The following is a 21,910-nucleotide window of genomic DNA, read 5'->3' as shown; positions in this document are numbered from 1 at the left end:
TCTAACCTTTCCTCATAACACTCAATCCAGGGATCATATGTTCATATCAAGCTGCTAGAAAGTGTCAGAGATGGCAGCTCTTTACCATTTTCTCAAGGGCAACTAGGGATGGTTAATAAATATTGGCCTTGCCATTAAGACCCAGATCCTGAGAATAAATCATAAATTCATAATGGAAATGTGCAATAAATATATCAGAGTAGGCTCATTTTTAATGGAACCTTCCAACATGAACAACAACAGCAGCTCAATGGTGCTACTCATCTCAGTTGGTAGTTGGTTCTTATGGTTGGCCTCTGCAGTGCTGGTTCATGGAGAGGTAAAACAAAATACTCCTGCTAAAAACTATGCCAATGTACGTTCTTGGCAAGAATAGGATTGGGAACCTTTATGACGGTATCCATAACCTAGGTACACTCAGCATCTTGGCTCGCACATATTGAATAACCAATTTGGTGAAGTACAAGTGGATAGCTGTGCTCGTGAAATTATTGCCACCGTGAGTTAGCACCTTCTGAAGGGGAAAGAAAGTTGAAGAAAATGTGCTTACTACTATGGGTGGGATTTTCCGGTCCAGTCCGATGTCATTTTGCTGGTCCGTCAAATTTTCTGTCCCACCCGCGATGATTCTCATGGTGGAAAATCCCACCCTATGTGTTTTTTTTTGGAAATTGAGATATATCCACATTTATTGCTCACATAGAATTACATAGAATTTACAGCATAGAAATGGGTCATTCAGCCCAACTGGATTATACTCCACACGAGCCTCCTCCTACTCCTCTCCATCTATCCCTATCAACATATCCTTTTATTCCTTTCTCCCTCATGTATCGATCTATTTTCCTCTTCAACACATCAGTGCTATTCAACTCAGTCACTCCATGCAGTAATGAGTTCCACATTCTCACCACTCTCTAGCTGAAGAGGTTTTGAATTTCCTATTGAATTTATTAGTGACTATCTTATATTTAAGGCTTTTAGTTTTGGCCCCCCAAAAAATAAAAACATCTTCTCTACATCTACCCTATCAAACCTTTTCATAATGTCAGCTATTTCTTCTTTTGTCGAGAAAACAAGTGCCAAGCTGCTCAACCTTTATTTTATGGTTGCTGTCTACATTAATTGGAGAAATGATGCTATGGGATCATTCTATTCTGGTTCAATAGGTATTACATTATAGTCCTGTATGATAACAAATATACCCAAACTTAGCCAAGCAGTGCAGACATTGCCATTTATTAATGCAGCTCTGATTTTATTCAACCACAATTGTCCTGTTAAGTGTTAATGAGTTAATGATGTTTTAAGCTATATTATTTCTGAGTTCTGAAACAAATCCACATTCAGTACTTTGAGCATTTTTACTTTTGTTTTCTTCTGTTGAAGTAATGCATTACTTTGTTTTTATTTTCATGGCTAACTGGCTTTATGTACTGAGCAAATGTTGCGTTTTAAACCCTTACATCATTACTTATCATTCTTTTACATCTGCACCTATCTTAGACATGCATTACAATTCTGTCCATAGCAACATGTGATTCATTGTATGTATGATGTGTTCAGAAACCATAAAAATATCTTCACTTAGTGTTAGAAGGAGCATGGAGTTGTGAAAAAAAAACATGGAAAAACAGCAAGATCTTGGATTTTTGCCCTGGTTGAAGAGAAGTCAATACATTAAAAAATACAATCAATATTCAAACTGCTTATCCACTTTCCACATTGTGCTAGGACAATCTGCATTTACTGGGGCAATCAAGGAGCAGAAAGACACAAGTAAGCATGTCTACAGCATTACAGTCATCCCCATTCATTGTATAAACAACTGATTCTTCACGTCCAGGAAATTGGAAGCACCATCTCAGCTGCACCAAAACAAATCTTCCAATTATTCCAGTGGCAGGCATGAAAATGCGTTAAGTACATGGTCACTGCAGATGAAAACATTTTGCCCTTGAAGCTGCTTTGCTGGAGAAATAAATCATTCTAGTAAAATTCCTGCTCATGTGAACAGTAACTTCAAATAATTTCTAATATGGTGCTAACTAATAACCTTTTTGTTTATTATCTTGGTTTAATTTGCGTCCATCCTGTTATCCAACAAGAAAACCTGAGCCCATATCAAACAAAACAAAGTGCTCTGAGGTTCAGCACCATGGACAGATATAATTTTATTGACTGAGTCAAGGTGTTTTCTTAAAACAAAACTTTTGAGTGCTCTGTTAATGCCACATTGTTTGTTTCTTTATTATGAATTAGTCTGATTTCAGACTGCAGTATACATCTTTAATCACTGATTCTCCTCTTCATTGGCATTAGTCTAATCGTAGGGGAGCATTGTACTAACTTCAGTAAGTTCACTGGAGCACTATCAGTATTTTTTTCCATTGCTATGTGGTATCATACATCACTCTGAGGTGCTTGCTGCATCTGCTGCAAAGTAATTCTTTTTTTTGCCATTCTAGTTGATCCTGTTCCAGATCAACAGATGCCTACTCAGTGCCTATTCCTTTGTTGCTAGTGTTTTTGTCCAGTGTCACATTCCCTCAGTGATGTACAGCCTGTAATTTACTCCCCATATAAGACTGACTTGCCCCAGATCCTACTGTATTTTGCTAAAGAACTATCTCTTTTTCCGTTTGCTTGCCAAGACCTATAAATCTTTCTCCTCCAATCGACTGGTCCTCAATGAGAAGCCGCCATTTTTTCAACTGACTGCCTTATCTTTCCCAGTCCAGAGCCTCTGTCACAAGATAAACAGAAAAAAGCACTGATGTAATTTAGACCTGAGTTAGGTTATTCTTAGTGGTTTATATAGCATGCTTACCAGTTGTGAGCTCCATTCAGTTCAGCACACTTTATGTTGCTTTCTGCCGCATTGAGTTCGTTTCAGTTGCTTGATGCTTTCTATTCACTCAGGAGGAGGCAAGCAGCTGACCTATCTTGCATTATTTGCTGTTTTTAATCAGCATTTCTCATAACTCACCCAGTCGCATCTGGTACTTGGATTTGCCGTAGAACTTTCACCCCACTCAACCCATAGTTTGTAAACACAACTCATTATCTATAAACTCAGTACTGCAGTGAAATTGTTACTTCTACAGATACTGGGTTCAAAAGTGTTCCTTTTTGCGCCCGTTTCCCGGGTGTAAACTGTGTGGGTTGAGGAATGACCAATTTTGCAGGGCCATGCCGCACACCCTAAAAATCCCCAAAATACATACAACATTGATCTCAAACGATATTTAGGTTTCATGGGTGGCTATTTTAAACAGGTCTCCAGCCTCTTGCACATGCAAGCAAACAGTCTAATGTCTGTTTTGTCCTACTCAGCTGTGTTTAGCATGCCTAAGACCTGCTGTGCTAGGTTTTGCAGGGATTACCATAGTCAACAGCAAAACGTTCCTCTACTGCACTCCATTGCACTCATCCCCACCCCAGGTCACCTCCCCCCTCCCATTCTTCTTTACTCTTCCTCCATTCCCTGGAGACACCACCGAGGCAGCAGGCCCAAATTTCATTTGCGATTTCAGATGAGTTGCCTCTGATGTGACAGGGACCGACAGCACTACTGTCTTATTAAGAAGAGGCCCAAGGCTCAATTTTGGCTTAGTATCGAGGCTTCTGGGTCCTGGCATGTTTGAAGCACCATCACCCATTTTAGGCCTGAAAACAGGCCCAGACCATTTTCCGCATGAATGTACTGATCTTGTTCCAGTAAGGCACATTCAGAGTTTGGTCTACTGAAACAAAAGTTGATATAATCGTAATCAAGTCAAGGTCTCACTTCTTCAGTCTATATCTTGCTTCTTTATGTTCATTATTTCAAATTGTACACAATAACAGTAAAATGAACAAATTAGCTTGGTTCCCAAAGTACTTAAATCAGAGCAGAAACTTGGCACAATATAAATCATATAAATTATTTAACAAGCTTATTTGTAACCAGCCATGTCGGGTTACGATTTATGTAACAGCGAAATTGATTACTAAGTAGCAAATTAAACTGGAGCTGCAGCTAATTAAACATCAAAGATAATCCATTTCATCTGAATATTATTTGGACAGGTTTTCATTTTGAAATACCATTTATTTTTTTCCATCACCATTTTAATGATATATAATTACAATGCATGATGTGTAAGGAGACAACAGCAATTTACACACTTTTCAATACTCATATGTTCTCTTCCCTTTTCCGGTCCTTGCTGATTCATAATCAGGTAAAGTTCAACAGATGCCTGTGGCTCGTTCTCCAGTCCTTGACCAAAGTGTCAATGTCTTCCATCTATCTGAGCTGCTGGACATCTAAAATAAGACCAGAAAATGCACAAAGTTCTCAGCAGGTCATTCAGTATCTGCGGAGAGAATAGATGAACTAATGTTTGCGACATCACACTCCTGCTTTGAATCCTTTTTCACCTTCTAAAAAATTCCAATGAAGCCCCAACGCAAGCTCATAGAACAACATATTTTCTTTAATCAAGTATATAGAAGCTCTCTTAGCCTTAATATTGACTGTAACAACTCAAGACCTGTTCTTATGGTATGTCTAGCCATGTAACATTTACTCACATTTTCTCTGCATAGATGCTGACTGAACTAATAAGTTTCTGCTTTGGTTTAGATTTGGGCACGATTCTGTCTTCACAGTACGATTGCTAATCTAGTTGCAAGTATTCGTGAACATTTGATGACATGACATCTGATCATATTGCCTGAGTCCTTTGTAAAGAATCATAAAGTAGTACAGCACAGAAAGGAGGCCATTCACCCCATTGAGTCTATCTCAGCTTTTACAGAGAACAATCCAATTAGTCCCATTCCCTGGGCCCATTCCTTTCCCATATCCCTCCAAATGTTCTCTCCTTAAAGTATTTATCCAATTCCCTTTGACAGCTCCTATTGATTCTGCATCCACCACCCTATCAAGTAGTGCAATTCAAATATAAACCTCTTGTTATGTTAAAAAAAAGTCTTTCTTCATGCGACCAATGGTTCTTTTGCCAATCTTCTAAAATTTGTGTCCTCTGGTTATCGACCCTTCAGTCATTTTGAAATATTTTTTCTTTATTTATTCAATCTAAATCCTTCCTGATTGGAAAAAGCTCTGTCGAATCACTTCTTTGCCTTCTCTTCTCCAAGGAGAACAATTACCCCTAACTTTTCCAATGTCTCCATGTAACCATAATCATTCGTTCTTGGAACCATCCTAGTGAATCTTTTCTATATCCCCTCCAATGCCTTCATGTCCCTCCTAATGTGTGCTGCCCAGAATTGGATATAATATTTCAGCTGGAGCCAGACTAATGTTTTATAAAGATTTAACATAGTTTCCTAGCTTTTATACTCTATGCCTCTAATGCCCAGGATCCCATATGCTTTATTAACTTGCTTTGTTAACCTGTCTTGCCACATTCAAAGATTTGTGCACAGGTTCACCACTGTTTACAGGATTTTCCAGTCCTGCCTGTGGGTGGAACCAGAAATTCCTGGCGGAAGTCATTGGACTTTTGGTTGCCCCTCCAATTTTTCCATCCATCCACGACATTTCCCGCCATAGGCAGGAGCAGAAAGTCCAGGCTTGTATCTTTCCTCTTACTCTACCTCCCTTTAACATTGTACATCTGTCTCCCCTCATTCTTCCTACCAAAAAGCACCATCTCACACTTTTCTGCGTCGAAGGGTAGTTGAGTATCTTTGCTTATTTTGGTTTAGCACCAGAGGCTGTTGTGTGAGAATTTCTGAGAACCAGCTTACCCATGAGCAAGTGAATGAGAGAAACGGAGGACAAGGTAAAGGGAAAACTCAAGAGGGTGGGGGAATAGATTCTCGGGGGAGGGGGTGGCCAGGGGAAGGAGGAACTTTGATTCCACCAGTAACTAATAGGAACATACTGAAGCTGTGCCAATATAATTGATAGTAATACTATAACACTCAGATTCTCCTCATAGTCAACAGTAGTACAATAGTTCATTGATAACCCATACGTAACCGGTATTAACAAGCGTAGTGCCTCAGTATTCTACCTGTGATCAGTAATAACCCTATTGTCTTCTTCAGGTTTCAGCCTCTTGCCAAGGGTTGGATGCAGTGTTGCGCCAGTCATTTTTATTGTAAGCAACAGCATTTTTGTGACTAGGTTCCATTGCTAAATATGAACTGGTACTCGGTAAGGTTCCAATCTTTTCAGAGGTGACTAACCACAAGTCCACTCTGTCAGGAGAGTGCCCTGGATGTGTCGCACATCTTGCTGGTATCTGCCTTCAGAGCCATTGCGTTCTTGCTCGGATCATTTGCCTCTTCTATCGTTCCATGTCTCAGGCACTTAGAGGGGTGACATCTCCTATCTACACCAGATGAAGCTGATGTTGCCTTCAGTTAGATGAGGTACCGGGGATACCCACCAGTGTGCATTACCAGCTGCTTGGAGGCACAGGTGAGAACTGAGGACAATGTGGGATACCACATTGAAAACCAGAGTGTGCGCTGGCAATGACTCAGAGATAGTGTCCTGTGCTGTATACGCCAATAACCATATAAGCAATCATATTTGTGTTGTAATTCTGGTCAGAATCTCCATTGGTTACAGAAGATCACTTAATACTCAGCAAATGAGTGGTTAAATATTTGGCTCATTGGATGGACAATACTTGAGGAATCTACATTTGGTTAAAATAAACGTTTAATAAGATGTTCAACATTAATTCAGACCTATGTTTCTAATGAAACTTTATGTTCCATCAGCAACACAGGGATTACCCCCTGTATATTATTTAAATGATAGGGTGTCAATGGCATGTCATTTAATAAGTGAGAGTTGTTGAATTGCTACAACACATTGGGTTTTCTTAATAAGTTGTTGCACTTTTAAGTAATAGCTGGAACAGTAACATTGTGGAAATATTAATGCACCTAGACTGAAATATATATTTGAGTGAAAAGAGGGAACCAAAAATTGTAGAGATATTTCCAGCTGTGATTCACTAAGCATCACATCTCACAGCTGAAAAATAAGGCCACTGCCAGGCAGCATTTTCATTCAGGTAACCGCTTGCCTATAATAATTCTATTGTGGCAGTCTCTCCCATTGCCGCCACGGGATGTGTTAATGACTTTGCATTGCTTCTGTCTTGTCATAACCCGAGAATGACCCTTGGCTTGCAATAAAGGGTGGTTAAATCCTGAGTTCAGCAGTATTTGACATGAACGGATTACGATGACTTTTTCAGTGATTCATTGACAACATCTTATCTTACCAGAACACACATACTTAAGAGAGGGCGTTGCACCAAGATATGGCTGGGCATTCAAGCCTATTTGCTTTTTAATTTGTTTGCAATAGCTGCGTACAGAGAAAAAAAAGCTGAAAAGCCTGTTGAGTAGAGGGAAGCATAGCTTAGCAGTGGGTAACTGCAAACTACAAAGGTTTTTTATCACAATTTGATAAATTATACTTTTCAAATGTTATAACACATTTATAAAGATGGTAATTTCACTGCAAAGTCATTGGCATTGTTAATTAGAATCTAAGGGTTACTACTGGTGGAAACACATTCAATAATATTTGAGTGCTCAGGAGTTTTGTTTTATTCAATCATTTGGTTTAATTTTGGGCGAGATCACTATCATGGTAAATAGGACATTTGATCATCTTTTCTTTTATTACATAGAATTACACAGAATGTACAGCATAGAAACAGGCCATTTGGCCCAACTTGTCTCTGCCAGTTTCTGCACTCCATGTGAGCCTCCTTCCACTCTATATTATTTAACCCCATCAGCATAATCTATTCTTTCTCCCTCATGTGCTTATCTAGCTTCCCCTTAAACACACCAATGCTATTCACTTCAATTATTCTGTATGGTAGCTAGTTCCACATTCTCAGCACACTCAGGCTAAATGTGCTTTTCCTGAAATCCCCATTGGATTTAATAGTGACTATCTTATATTTATGACCCCCTAGTGTTGGACTCCTCTACAAGTGGAAATATAATCTTGACATATACCTCATCAAACCCCTTCATCATTTTCAAGACCTCTTTCAGGCCACCCCTCAGCCTTCTCTTTCCTTGAGGAAAAAAAGGAGCCCAGCCTGCTCAGCCTTTCCTGCTGTGTTCAATAACCCCACTTATGATTAATAAAGAAGTATTTACACAAGCAAAATGAACATTGCACAGAATAGTCACTTTCTGTCAGTCCTGCACCCCAAAGCAGGTGCAGATGCATTGGTCTAGTCGTTTGATGTGCCTGCCCAGAACACAACACAAGAAATAAGAGCAGGTGTAGACCGTGTAGCCCATCAAGCCTGCTCCACCATTCAGTATGGCCATGGCTGATCTTGGGCTTCAATCCACTTTCCTACCTGCTCCCCATATCCCTTCATTCCCTGAGAGACCAAAAATCTGCCTATCCCAGCCTTAAATGTATTCAATGATGGGGCACCCATACCATCTGGGCCAGAGAATTCCAAGATTCACAACCCTTTGAGTGAAGTAGTTTCTCATCATCTCAGTCCTAAATGATTGGTCCCTTATCCTGAGACAGTGCCCCCGTGTTTCAGATTCCCTGACCAGTGGAAACGATCTCTAAGCATCTACCCTACCTAGCCCCTACAGAATTTTATACATTTCAATGAGATCACCTCTCATTCTCCTAAACACCAGAGAATATAACCCCAATTTACTCAGCCTCTCATCATAGGTCAAACCCCTCACCCTCGAGACCAATTTAATGAACCTTCTCTGTACTGCCCACAATACAAGTATATATTTTCTTAAATGTGGAGAGCAAAACTGCACACAGTACTCCAGATGTGGTCTCACCAAAACCCTGTATAAATCTAGCAAGATTTCTTTATTCCTGTACTCCAACCCCTTTTAATAAAGGCCAACATGCCATTTGCCTTCCTAATTGCTTGTTTTACCCGTATGTTAATTATTAGTGCTCCTTAGATGAGTACACCCAAGTCTCTTTGGATATTAACACCTACAAATTTCACACCTTTTAAATAATACTCTACATTTCTATTCTTATGACCAAAGTGAATAACTTCACACTGTTCCACATTATACTCCATCTGCCATCTTGTTTCACACTCAGTTAACCTGTCTATATCTTTTTGAAGCCTTCCTGTGCCCTCGCCACAGGTTACCTTCCGACCTGGCTTGGAACAGGTATTGCAATTTAAGTACCTGGGAAGCATCTTATCAGAAGATGGTTACAAATCAGAGCTAGAATTTCAATGGCAAAGAATGCATTCTCAAAACAGAAAGAACTGCTCAACATAGGAATGAGTAGATATCTTAAAAGAATGAGCAAAGATTTGGAGTGTTGTTGTATGTGGCTGAAATGTGGATCTTGAGAAAAGTGGACATCCTTGGACTAGAAAGTTGTGAAATATGGCCCTGGAGAAGGATGGAGCTGGTCAGTTGGAGAGAACACAAGAGCAATAAAGAAGTTCTCAGGATGATGGAGGAGGAACAGTCTTTAGTAAATATAATCAAGAAAAGGCAACAAGATTGGATTGAACATGTTTAAAAGCATGAGAACCTGCTGAAGGAGGTAACTGAAGGAAGATTAGAGGAATGTCATCCAAAAGGGGAGAAAGAAAACTATGATGTTAGACAACTTGAAATTGGGAATGGGAGGTTCCTATAAGCAATGGATGAGGAAAGCGCAAGATCGCGAGGTGTGGAGAAATAAGCAGGGGACCAGCCTTTAAGCAGATCACGACTACTTACTAAACTTAGAGCTATCAGACAGTTGACCTTGTGGCATAGGAGCATAGAAACAGGAGGAGGCATTCAGCCCATCGACCATCTTCACCATTCAATTAGATCATGACTAATATGTATCTTACCGCCATCCACCCACCTTGGCTCCATAACCTTCAATAGTCTTACCTAACGAAAATCTATCAATCTCAGTCATGGGGTGAGAAAATATCTCTATCATCGCCATTGCTCTTTAACATCTAGTTATGATAAAAGAAGTATTAGATGAAGTACAAAAAGGAGGTCAATTGGTGAAGGTTGTGAGATTTGCAGATGACCGCAGCAAAAGATCGACAGATACTAACAGATAGAATGAATGAAATGATGAAAGATTGTAGAACGAAAATTAATGTAAAAAAGACAAAAGTTATGAAGATTGGAGGAAAGAATGATGGGAAAGCAGTCAAGATAAATGGTCAACAGCTAGAACACAAGAAATAGGAGTGGGAGTGAATGTCATGAAGCTATTAATGTATATATTATTGGAAATTATTTATCTTTTAAAATAGGGGTTTAGGCTGTGGGTGGGTCTTAATTGGATTAAAGCCAGCTAGTCTGGGTGCTTTGATGTATACTAGTTTTGAGGTGTAAGAGAGGTAGAGTGCTTTTGCATTTTGTTAAATAGAGCATTCAAGAAGGTGAGTGAAATCTGGCACCTAGCTAGCAGAGACCAAGCAATGTTTATATTACTAATAAAATTGCTGCTATGAAAGGGCTTTTATTGTTAGAAGAGGTGAAGTTCAAAGGGGCTGGTGATACAATGAGAATTTGCATTCTATTAACTGTGCTAGGTATAATAGACAGCAGTTTTGTGTGTGCAGGGTAGAGGCAATGTAAGATCAAAGTAGCTGTAAGCCTACAACTGTCTCCACAGGAACCAAAATGAGAGGAGCCTCATTTTGAATTCGTAAGGCGGAAATGCTTTGCCTGGTATCAGGTAAAGTCTATGGGTTGCTGTTGCCTTAATGGAGATTAGTCTGGGAATTTGTTAAAAGTTATTATAGTAGTAATTTGTAGCCATGCGTATGTGTTTAATGTGTTGTAACTTAATAAAATGTTTCATGTAGTTTAATGTAAAAACCTCTCGAGAACTCATGGTCTGATTGCTGAATTTAGAGCTGCATGTCAAACATACCACTTAAAATTATAGGTTATGACAGTTGTTTAAAGTTTCCCTCTGGAGTTTTTAAATAACTCCGCTTTACCAACTGCTGGGTCATAACAGTGAACCTCACGGCCCATTGAGCCTGCTCCACCATTCAATACGATCATGGCTGGTCTTGGGCTTCAACTCCATTTTCCCGCCCACTCCCCATATCCCTTAATCCCCTGAGAAACCAAAAAATTATCTATCTCAGCCTAAAATGTATTCAACGATGGATAATCACAACCCTCTGGGGTAGAGAATTCCAAAGATTCACAGCCTTTTGAAAGAAGTAATTGCTCCTCAACTCAGTCCTAAATGATCAGCCCCTTTATCCAGAGACTCGTGTTTTAGATTCCCTGACCAGTGGAAAGAATCTCTCAGGGTCCGCCCTATCAAACCCCTTCAGAATTTTGTAGGTTCAATGAATTTGCCTCTCTTTCTAAATTATGAAGAATATAATCACAATTTACTCAGCCTCTCATCATTGGACATCCCCCTCATCCCCGGAACCAATTTAGTGAACCTTCGCAGTTCTGCCTGCAAGCATATCCTTTCTTATATGCGGAGACCAAAATAGCACACAGTATTCCTGATGTGGTCTCACCAAAACCCTGTACAATTCTAGTAAGAGTTCGGTGCTTCTGCCATTTCCTCATTCCCCAAGATCATTTCTCCTGTCTCTGATTCTAATGAACCAATGTTTGCCTTAGCAACACTCTTCCTTAAAGTATTTATAAAATACTTACACTTACAATTGTTGGCTGGATTCCTGTCATATTTTATTATTTTTTTCCTTTTTATCAGCTTGTTGGTTCCCCTTCGCTGTTTCCTAGAACACTCCCAATCCTCAGACTTGTTACTGTTTTTTTGTAATATTGTAAACCTCTTATTTTAATCTCCTTGCAATAAAGGCTTACATGCCATTTGCCTTCCTAATTGCTTGTTGAACCTGATCACCAACTTCCTGCACTCCTTGTACCAGTACCCAAGTCTCTTTGAACATCAACACTTACAAGTTTCTCACCTTTCAAAAAAAATCAGCTCTTCTATTCTTTTGACCAAAATGAATAACTTCACACTTCCCTACATTATTATCCATCTGCTATCTCGTTGCTCACTCACTTAACCTGCCTATATCTTTGTGCAGCCTCTCTGTGTCCTCCACCCAGCTTACCTTTCCACCTAGCTATGTATCATCAGCAAACTTAGATACAATACTCTCTGTCTCTTCATCTAAGTCATCAATATAGATTGTATGCAGCTGAGGCCACAGCACTGACCCTTGTGGTACTCCACTATTCACTGCCTGTCAACTTGAAAAAGTCTAATTTATCCCTACTCTCTGCTTCCTATCTGTTAACCTATTCTCTATCCACATTAATATATTACCTCCAACTCCATGTCTTAACTTTACTAGCTACATCCTCAAAAAATACAATAAATTTGTCAAACAGGATTTCGCTTTAGTAAAACCATGTCGGCTTGTTCTAATCATACTGTGCTAGCCTAAGTGCATTATTAACACGTCCTTAATAATCGATTCCAGAATTTTCCCAACGATTGATGTTAGACCAATTGGCCTATAGTTCCCTGTTTTATTACTCCCCCCTTTCTTGAAAAGTGAAGTTACATTTGCCAACTTCCAATCTGATTGGACTGTTCCCGAATCTAATGAATTCTGGAAAATAACAGCCAGCACATCCACTACCCCTGCACCTATCTCCTCTAGAACCCTAGGATGTAGGCCATCAGGCCCTGGGGATAAGCTTCCCCAATACTTTTTTTCTGTTGGTATTAATTTCCCTAATTTCTCACTCTTTTTAGCCCCTAGTTTACTGCCTACTTCTGGAATGAAACTCGTGTCTTCTACTGGAAGACAGGCACAAAATATGTGTTCAGTGCCTCTACCATTTTCTTATTCCCCATGATCATTTCTCCGATTCTAACGGACCAATATTTACTTTAGCAACACTCTTCCTTAGAATACTTATAAAAGGTCTTACAATCTATTTTTATATTTCTGGCTAGTTTCCTGTCATTCTATTTTTTTTCCTTTTATCAACTTGTTGGTTCCCCTTTGCTGTTTTCCAAAACACTCCCAATCCTCAGACTTGTTACTGTTTTTTGTAATATTGTAAACCTCTTCTTTTAATCTCATACTTTCCCTAACTTCCTGAGTGAGCCACGGATGGATCTTTATTGTTGAGTTTTTGTTTTTCAATGGAACATGTTTTGTTGGACATTTTTAATTGTTTCTTTGAATGTTAACCATTGTTAATTTACAGCCATACCTTTCAGACTGTTTACCCAATTAACCGTAGCCAATTCTCCCTTCATACCTACGTAATTGGCTTTGTTAAATTTAAGATTTTTGTTTGTGATTGGAGTATGTCACTTTCAAGTTTAATCTGGAATTCAGTTGTATTATGATCACTATTTCCCAGTTTATTAAATGCCCTACTTCATTACACAATACTGGATCTAAGATATCTTCAACCCTAATCGGTTCCACAATGTATTGCTCCAAGAAACAGACATGGAAACATTCCACAAACTCATCTTCTCGACCAGTCTTGCCAATCTGATTGTTCCAGTCTACATGAAGATTAATGTCTGCCACAATTATTACATTACCTTGGGTACAAGCTGGATTGACTTTTTGTTTAACACTCTGTCCAGTGGTACAACTACTGTTAGGGGGTCTATCAACTATTTCCACCAGTGTCTTCTGACTCCTGCTATTTCTAATTTCTACCCATACTGATTCTACTTCATGATCTTCTGAGGGCAGTTCCTTCCTCTCAAAGTTCTTATGTCATCCTTTACTCTCAGGGCTATCCCTCCTCCTTTGCTATTTCGTCTGTCTTTCTGAAATATTGTGTACCCTGGAATATTTATTTCCCAACCTTGACCACCTTGTAACCATGTCTCTGTATTGGTGATTAGATCTGAATCATTTACCTCTATTTGTGCCACTAGTTTATCTTATTGCAGATGCTTTGTGCATTCAGATAAAGAACTTTGAATTTAATTTTCTTACTTCTACTCCCTGCAGTGACCTTATTCATTGATGTACAATTTTTGTTAAACTCCCTGTCCCGGTCTGTCCCGTTCCGCTTGTCTTTACCTGCATTACTATACTGCTCCGATACCTCAACCTTTCTATTTGGATTTGTAAATCTCCCTTCACCCGAACTCTACGTCCCACTCTGTTATTTTATAGCCCTGCCCACAGCCCTAGTTGTATGATTGGCCAGGGCACAGGTCCCAACCTGGTTCAAGTGGAGCCCCTCCCAATGGCTCACTGTTCCTTATGTACTGATGCCAGTGCCCCATGAATCAAAACCCCCTTCTTCCCACACCACTCTTTGAGCCCTGTGTTTATATCTCTAATCTGCTTGACCCTATGCCAATTGATGCATGGCTCAGGTAACAATCCAGAGATGTTTAGCTTTGATACAAAAACAGAAAATGCTGAAAAAACTCAGCATGTCAACAGCATCTGGGGAGAGAGAAACAGGCTTAACGTTTCAAGTCCGTATGACTCTTCTTCAGAGCTGAAGAGAAGTGGAAATGTGATGAAATTTATGCTGTTTAAGGGGGTGGAGCAGGTGAAGCATAAATTTCATCACATTTCTACTTCTCTTCAGCTCGGAAGAAGAGTCATACGGACTTGAAACATTAACTCTGTTTCTCTCTCCCCAAATGCTGCTAGACCTGATGAGTTTTTCCAGCATTTTCTGTTTTTGTTTCAGATTTCCAGCATCCGCAGTATTTTGCTTTTATTTTTTGAATACCTTTGATGTTCTGCATTTTAATTTGGATCTGAAGCTCCTCAAATTCTCTTAGCAGAACATCATTCCTGGTTCTACCTATGTCTTTGGTTCCCAAATGGACCATGACAACTGGATCCTCCCCTGCTACTACAAGTTCGTCTCTAGCCATGAGTAGATGTCCTTACCCTGGCACCAGGCAGGCAATACAACCTTCAGAGCTCCTGGTCATGGCTGCTAGGAACAATATCTATCTCCCTGACTATACTGTCTCCTATCACTATCACATTCCTCTTCATTCCCCCCACTTGAATGGCATCCTTCACCATTGTGTCATGGCCAGTCTGGTCATCCATCTTGCAGTACTTCTCCTGATCCGCAAGTGCCTCATACCGATTGGAAAAAGTCAGGGGCTGCGGCTCCTCCATCACTCCCTGCTGGATCACCTTCCCTGCCTGACTCGCTATCACATCCTCCCTGACCACTGACCAAATCGGAAGGCACTATCCGAAGGGTTGTGACTGCCTCCTGGAATAAAGTGTCCAGTTAACTTTCACCCTCCCTGATGCATCACAGTGTCTGCAGTTTTGTCTCTAGCTCAATGACTATAAGCCAAAGTTCCTCAAACTACTGACACTTACTGCAGACATGTTTGCCCTGGAACACACCAGTATCCAGGAAGTCCCATATGCAGCAGTCGCAACACGTCACCTGCCCTGCCGTCTTTATTGTGTGTTAATTAATTTATTACTTTTTAATTAATTAATTAATAATCCCTATTTTACCTGATAAGCTTTACTACTGCTGCTACAAAACCTCACTACTAATAAAACCTTACACTTACCAATAAATTGTACCAGTTTATAAAAGATAAACAAGTAAACAAACAAAAAACTCACCAACCAATCACTTACCTGGATCCCTATGACATCATACTGTGACTGTCTCCGAATGCGGCCAGAGCACAGACTGAACTCCACCACCAGCAGGTAGTCTCCAGGTCCGCTCTCTGTCTCGTCCTCTCTCCCACTCTTTGAAGCCTCTGGGTTGACTCTCAGTCTCGCCCCTTTTCTATAGGGCTGTTTGAAGCCTCCAGATCTGATGTCTGTCTTGCCCCATCTTGTGCTCTTTGAAACCTTGGGGTCTGCTCTTTAAGTGCGTGTGAGTTGCCTGTGACCCCTGCTACAATAATAAATGAATGAGAATTGTGATGCCCCCATACAGAATGGCCAAGAAATGAGAATAAGTGCCTTTCTTGATTGAGCAATTAGAGGCCACCAATCCTATAGATTGACACCCAAGCATGAGTCACTAAATTTGAGACAGTGGAAGAAAAAGTGGTAGATAATGAGTGAAGAACTATATTAGGTGTATGGGTAAAATTTTTAGCTCAGCGGGTGGGCGTGCGTCCAACCTGACTGAGCGTAAAATGACCCACGATGACATCGGTCAGCGCGCCCGCCAACAATTAAAAGGCCTAGTAAGCCCATTAAAAAGTTAATTAAAAGAAATATTTCGCTGCCCATCCAACTTTACGGTTGGCAGGCAGGCGAAAAGGCCACGAGCGGGATGAGGTTTCCAAAAGCAATTAAAAATAAAATAAAAACTTTATTTTTCCATTAATAACATGTCCCTGCTCATGTTGAGGGGACATGTTTTATAACATTTATAAAATCGTTAATTTTTAAAAAAAATCAATTCACCTCCCTCCCTGAGGCAGCTCTGTGCCTCAGGAAGATTTGCAAATGGCACTCGCGCGTGTGCGCGAAGGTCATGGGCGCCTGGCTCGCACTCCCCACCGCCCGCACAGGCAGCGCTGAGCGCTGCTGCTCACGTTTCACGCTGGGTGGGCCTTAATTGACCCACCAGCATGACATTGCCTTCCGGCCCCAATTGCGGGCGGCGGTCGGCTCCCTGATTGACCCCCGCCCAACAAGGGTGAAATTCTGCCCCATGTCTTTAACCCTTGCAGTATTTCTGAATGTATGATAATTTCACTATGTCATTAAAATGTACAAATCTTATAGGGCTCTGCGGCTGAATTTCTGGTGCGCAAAGGGAGGAAAATGGTAGTATTTACTTTAAGGGGTCAGATCTTGCTGGAAAATGAATGATACATGCTGTTATTATTGTGCAAATCACCCAGCAAGTGCAGAGGATTAAAAGATAAATCCTCTCTTGCAAATCTCTAGAATTTAACAGTTGATTTATGCCACTCCGCAGTTGCTTTACATAAGCAAGCTGCAGTTAACTGTAAGAACTCGCTGGATTTGCTCATTAATTGTCCAATACACACGGTGCAGAAAATCAGGACTGCTAATTAGGGAAGTAACACCATGATGATTGTTGACACAGTGCCATTCAACCTCCCATCGAATAGCAGAATACTGTGGATGCTGGAAATCTGAAATAAAAACAGAAAATGCTGGAAATACTCAGCAGGTCAGGCAGCATTTGTAGAGAGAAGCAGAGTGAATGGGTGGAATCCTCCCAGTCCCGCCAACAGCAGGAAGCTTGGCAGGCCAGGGAACTTAATTTGGTGTGAGGCCAAAAATCAGTTTCCCGACGGCAGGGTAAACTTTAGTAATTAAGTTCCCGGGACTTTATAGGCGGGTCCCACTTCCTGACTAACAATGTTGGGAAGCCCTTTTGCAAGCATTAGAAGGTCCTGCATGCTCATTAAAAGGCCAGCTCGCTGGAATTAAGTTCTCCTTCCAAATTAAGTTCGCCACCAGCGAGAATTTAGAGTATTCACTTGTACAACTGCACTTAAGTGCTGTGCACCTGGCAAGACAGACTCCTTCCATGTTTAACGGTGAGTTGCCACTGCATTGCCCTCTTTGGGGAGTGTCTGTTAATGCCAGCCTAAACTTGAGACCGGGTGGTGGCAGTGCAAGTTGCGTGGGGGTGGTGACCAAGGAAGAGAGGAAGGATTAGTGGGGAAAGGTGGAGCAATGGCGGGGCAAAGGTGGAAGGGATAGCGCAGGCTGCCTGGGTGCCCTTTAAACATGGCGCCCCGACCTATGGCCCCATGAGGTAATGGTGGGGACAGCAACTTCCTGCCCGCCCCCGCCACCAGAATTGGCAAGCTCTTTGCAGATGCATATATAATGAACTGAACAGCGTGGCATCGCATGTGCTCAGCCATCCCGCCCCCAAGTGGAAAAGACTCCCACTTCTGCGCCCACCATCAAATCTAGATTCCAGAACGGAAGATCCCAGTCAATCTTTCAGATTAATAACCTTTCATCAGAGCCGGGAAAAGTTAGAGGTTTAATAAGTTTTGTGCAAGGGATGGGACAAAAGGAGGGATTGTGATAGGATGAAAGACAGGAGAGTTTGAATCACAGAAGAGCTATTCTCCCAGGGCCAAAGGGAATGGAGATGGGGCCAGAAGAGAAACAAAGGAACAAAAGATGTGCCTAGAGCAGGTGTGCTGCAGACTGGAAGCAAAAATAAGAGATAAGCTGAAACATGCAAAGAAAAGGGAAAGAAATGCAGGGGGGGCGCGGGCGGGTGCACAGTTTGCGATTTGAAATTGTTGAACTCGAGAGTCCAGAAGGCTGTAAAGTGCCTAATTGAAATTTGAGATGCTGTTCCTGCAGCTTACGTTGAGCTGCACTGGAACAGCGCATTAGGTCAAGGACTGAGATGTCAGCGTGAAAGCAAGGTGGCAAATTAAAATGCCAGGCCACTGGAAGCCCAGGGTCATGCTTGTGGACTGAACAGAGGCGTTCCGCAAAGCAGTCTCCTGGTCTGTGCAAGGAGCTAGAATTGGGGGAGCTCAGAGATCTCAAGGCAGTGTAAGACTGGAGCAGGTCACAGGATCAGGTATCATTGTAACCTTTCTGTAGACATACAACAGGCCAATACTCACCATGGTATCAACCTCCCAATTAAAATTCACTGGTTCATAACTACGGCATTGATGAGAATGGACACTGAGTTTTAACATTTTCAAAGTCAAATTTGCACTCATTACCCTATCAAGCTACTTAAGAATAAATTGCATTGCATAAAGTAAAACAAACTTGGACCTAGGATGAGAAGGATCTGGCCTGATTGCCCTGAATCAGATTGCTTTATTAGTTTGATTGTAGTAACAGTGCCGTAAATAACATGGAACATTTTTATGGCTCCTTCAACACAGGAAAATAGTCTGACACAAATTACTTCAGCTCAGTGACTGATGTAACCTGTCAGTATTTATGTTGTTAGATAAGAGGCTTGTAGTAATTAAAAGAATGCAGATTATCACAATGTTAAAAGTAGGTCAGCCCTTGTAGTACTTAGCTCGGTTGCTAACATGATTGGGATTTTAGTTGCTGCCTTATTTCCTAGCCCTGGCTGACCTACTTGAACAAGCTCCACGCTCGCCTTCCATTATATTGGTGCTCCCTTGATGAGCTGCTGGTCTGACACTATCATCAGACCCTTTTCCAAGGTCTTTTTTAGTAATTAGTATGCAGTGTTGTACACCGGATGCTCCAGAATAAGGTGAAGGCTGTTGGTGCCATTCAGCTCTCATTTCTCCAACTTTTAATCTAACCAGTCATTTAGGTTTTGTGTCCTGGAACCTGAGCAGAAGCCTCACATGGTTTTGTAGTCTGAGAGCCCAGTTCTCCTGCAGGTTTTGTATTGACGTGCCACAGTTTCCACAAGACATTGGTTCACAGAACGCAAGTTATTGATCTGAGTGTGACTGAGTTTTGGCAAATGGCGCGAGACCACCTTGAGGTCACCACACTTGAACTGCACAAAGCTGCAATGTAACTTGTTCAGCCAGCGTTAAACCATTGTTTATAAGCTGGAAGAAAACTAAAGAGTTACAGAGGCCACAAAGATACTTCAAATTTACTGTCTTGTAAAACATGGGACTGTAAAATAACATGCATTTTCCTCTTGTATACTGTTTACATTTTCCTATTAATTCCATTCTTTTAAATGTCTTCCATATTATTAGCCCAGAATTTGCTACTAAAATAAAGGTGAGTTTAATTTAATTGCCCACTAAACTCACTGCACAAAGCTAGGGTTGGCACTTAACAGCATAAATGTGTTTTTGATGGTGAGATTTATGTTTCTGCACTGTTAACCAATTTCTCTGGTCCAGAAAGACAACAGTTGAAACTGTTCTGCAGTTAAAGAATTGTTCTTAGAGGTATTAAAAATTTAATATTCCGAACAAAAAATAATTTTACTTTTTCCTGTTATGGAGGGTCAGCATTGAATTGTGCTCACATAGGACTTGAACCCATAATCATGTGACTCAGAGGCAAGAGTGCTACCAACTGAGCCAGGGTATGTTGAAATTTAAATCTGGCCCACTGTTAATATTTATTTCTCTGTCAATTTTTTTCTTAACTTTCATTTTGTCCTCTATGTCTAATCTCCATTTTGTGAAGCCGACTGTGATTATGGCTCTCCTGTGCACATAGCCACCTTGAGACAAGCTGCGACACATTGCAACTTCTGAACTGCTCTATTCTGCTGCTATTTCTCCAGTTCAGCTCAATGATATTTTATGACAGTTTGGTCTTATACAATTGTTCAGTGGCTGGAGCAACCCAGAGGTCACGAGTTCATGATCCCGCCATGGCAATTTAGCAGGTACTCCCAGAAAAAACTTTCTGTGAAAGCTCCTGGGTTATTATAAATTCCCAGTTGGTTCACTAATATTCTCAGGGCACCCTGAGCCAAACTGGCCTACATGTGACTTCAATTCCACACAATGTGGCTGACTCTTAATGACCACAGGAGTAGCCTGGAACTAAATAAATGTTGTATTGGCAGAGTTGCCCACATCTGGAGAGCAATTGTTTTAAAAAGCTGACCCATAGATTGTGGTGCAGAATTAGAAGGAAGAATTATTCTTTGACATCTTTTAATTTTCCTAGTGAACTGTGGTTGAGCCTGTAAATGCACTACAGTCAAACATTCTTCTGACATTCTCATTATAAATGGCTTGATATAACTTTCTCTTAGTCTCAGCTGAATCCACATTAAGAGAACGTTAGAACGTGTGCAAGAACAAAAGGCTGTTTGGTTCATTGAACTCCCTCTTTCCTGCAGATTGAGTTCAATTTGCACCATTACAACCTCTCTCTAATTTAATTGATCCCTGGAGACAATTGAATAACTACAGTTAAAACTTCCAAGATGAGAAAACTCTTGACTTTTATCCCTGACCCCTTTAGTTAGTCAAGTGAAACCTGCCGGAGGAGCATCCAGCATTGCAGTAGACATCATTCAACTTGACAAGCTGCATTCCTGCTATATTTCCCTGATCCTGCGAGGTCAGGAGCAACCATGTTCCATAGACTATTTGATCATCTGCATCTATACTTGCTGTTATAATCCTTAATCCTATTCAAAGCAAGATATGCAGTCAGTTTGCTTTTTCAGCTGGCATTTTAGCTGGTTTTCATTACTGCTGTGGAGAGGAAAAATCATTCCAATCTTTCACCTGACTTTTCTCCCAGCTTTATGCCTACACCACTTGTTCAGCAACCTCAATTTACGTTAAGCCCATCATTTTCAATCTATGTCTTTCAGCATTTTGAATAGCGGTGAAGCTCGATCCGCAATAAATAAGAAAAATTACTTTTCAGATCATATAATGGGCTAGTAGCTTGAATACCTCAGCTTATTGCTGGTCACACTGCCAAGAGTCCCACACGCCATTACTCTCCGCTACAATGCAGTACAAAAAAGTATCTAGCCTAACCTGAACTACTGTGCTCAGAGAACAATGGGGATATCTTTCACTCTGGGAAGTGACAACAATGAAAAAGTAGATGCGACTAAACAACTGAGAAAAGCTCCAACGGTCTTTTCTGCTGCCATTACTTGTCATTCCAGTTTTGCTTACAGCCTGAAATGTGTGTAAGGAGAGTCACAAAAGAGAAAACTGCATGTTAAGGACTGGTTGATGAGTGTCTTAGCCTTGTTAATAATATGCGTTAAGGAGCACATGTAAATCTGTGCTGGGGTCATAGAAATGAAAGGTTCCCCTTGAACTTCCATTCAGATTCAATGTTAGCCATGCAAAAGAAGAGCAAAGATCAGAGTCCAACAATGCCTGGATGCATAAATTAATATGTGGTTCTGCAAGGTTACAAAGCCGTTAACCTGGAAACTGGAATAATCCACCTGGAAATAATACAAATCTGACAGCACAGATGGAAGCCATTTGGCTTATCATACCTGT

The sequence above is a fragment of the Cetorhinus maximus genome, chromosome 5 (genome assembly GCF_964194155.1).
Source record: "Cetorhinus maximus chromosome 5, sCetMax3.hap1.1, whole genome shotgun sequence".
NCBI lineage: Eukaryota > Metazoa > Chordata > Chondrichthyes > Lamniformes > Cetorhinidae > Cetorhinus > Cetorhinus maximus.
This window is presented reverse-complemented; position numbering follows the sequence as displayed.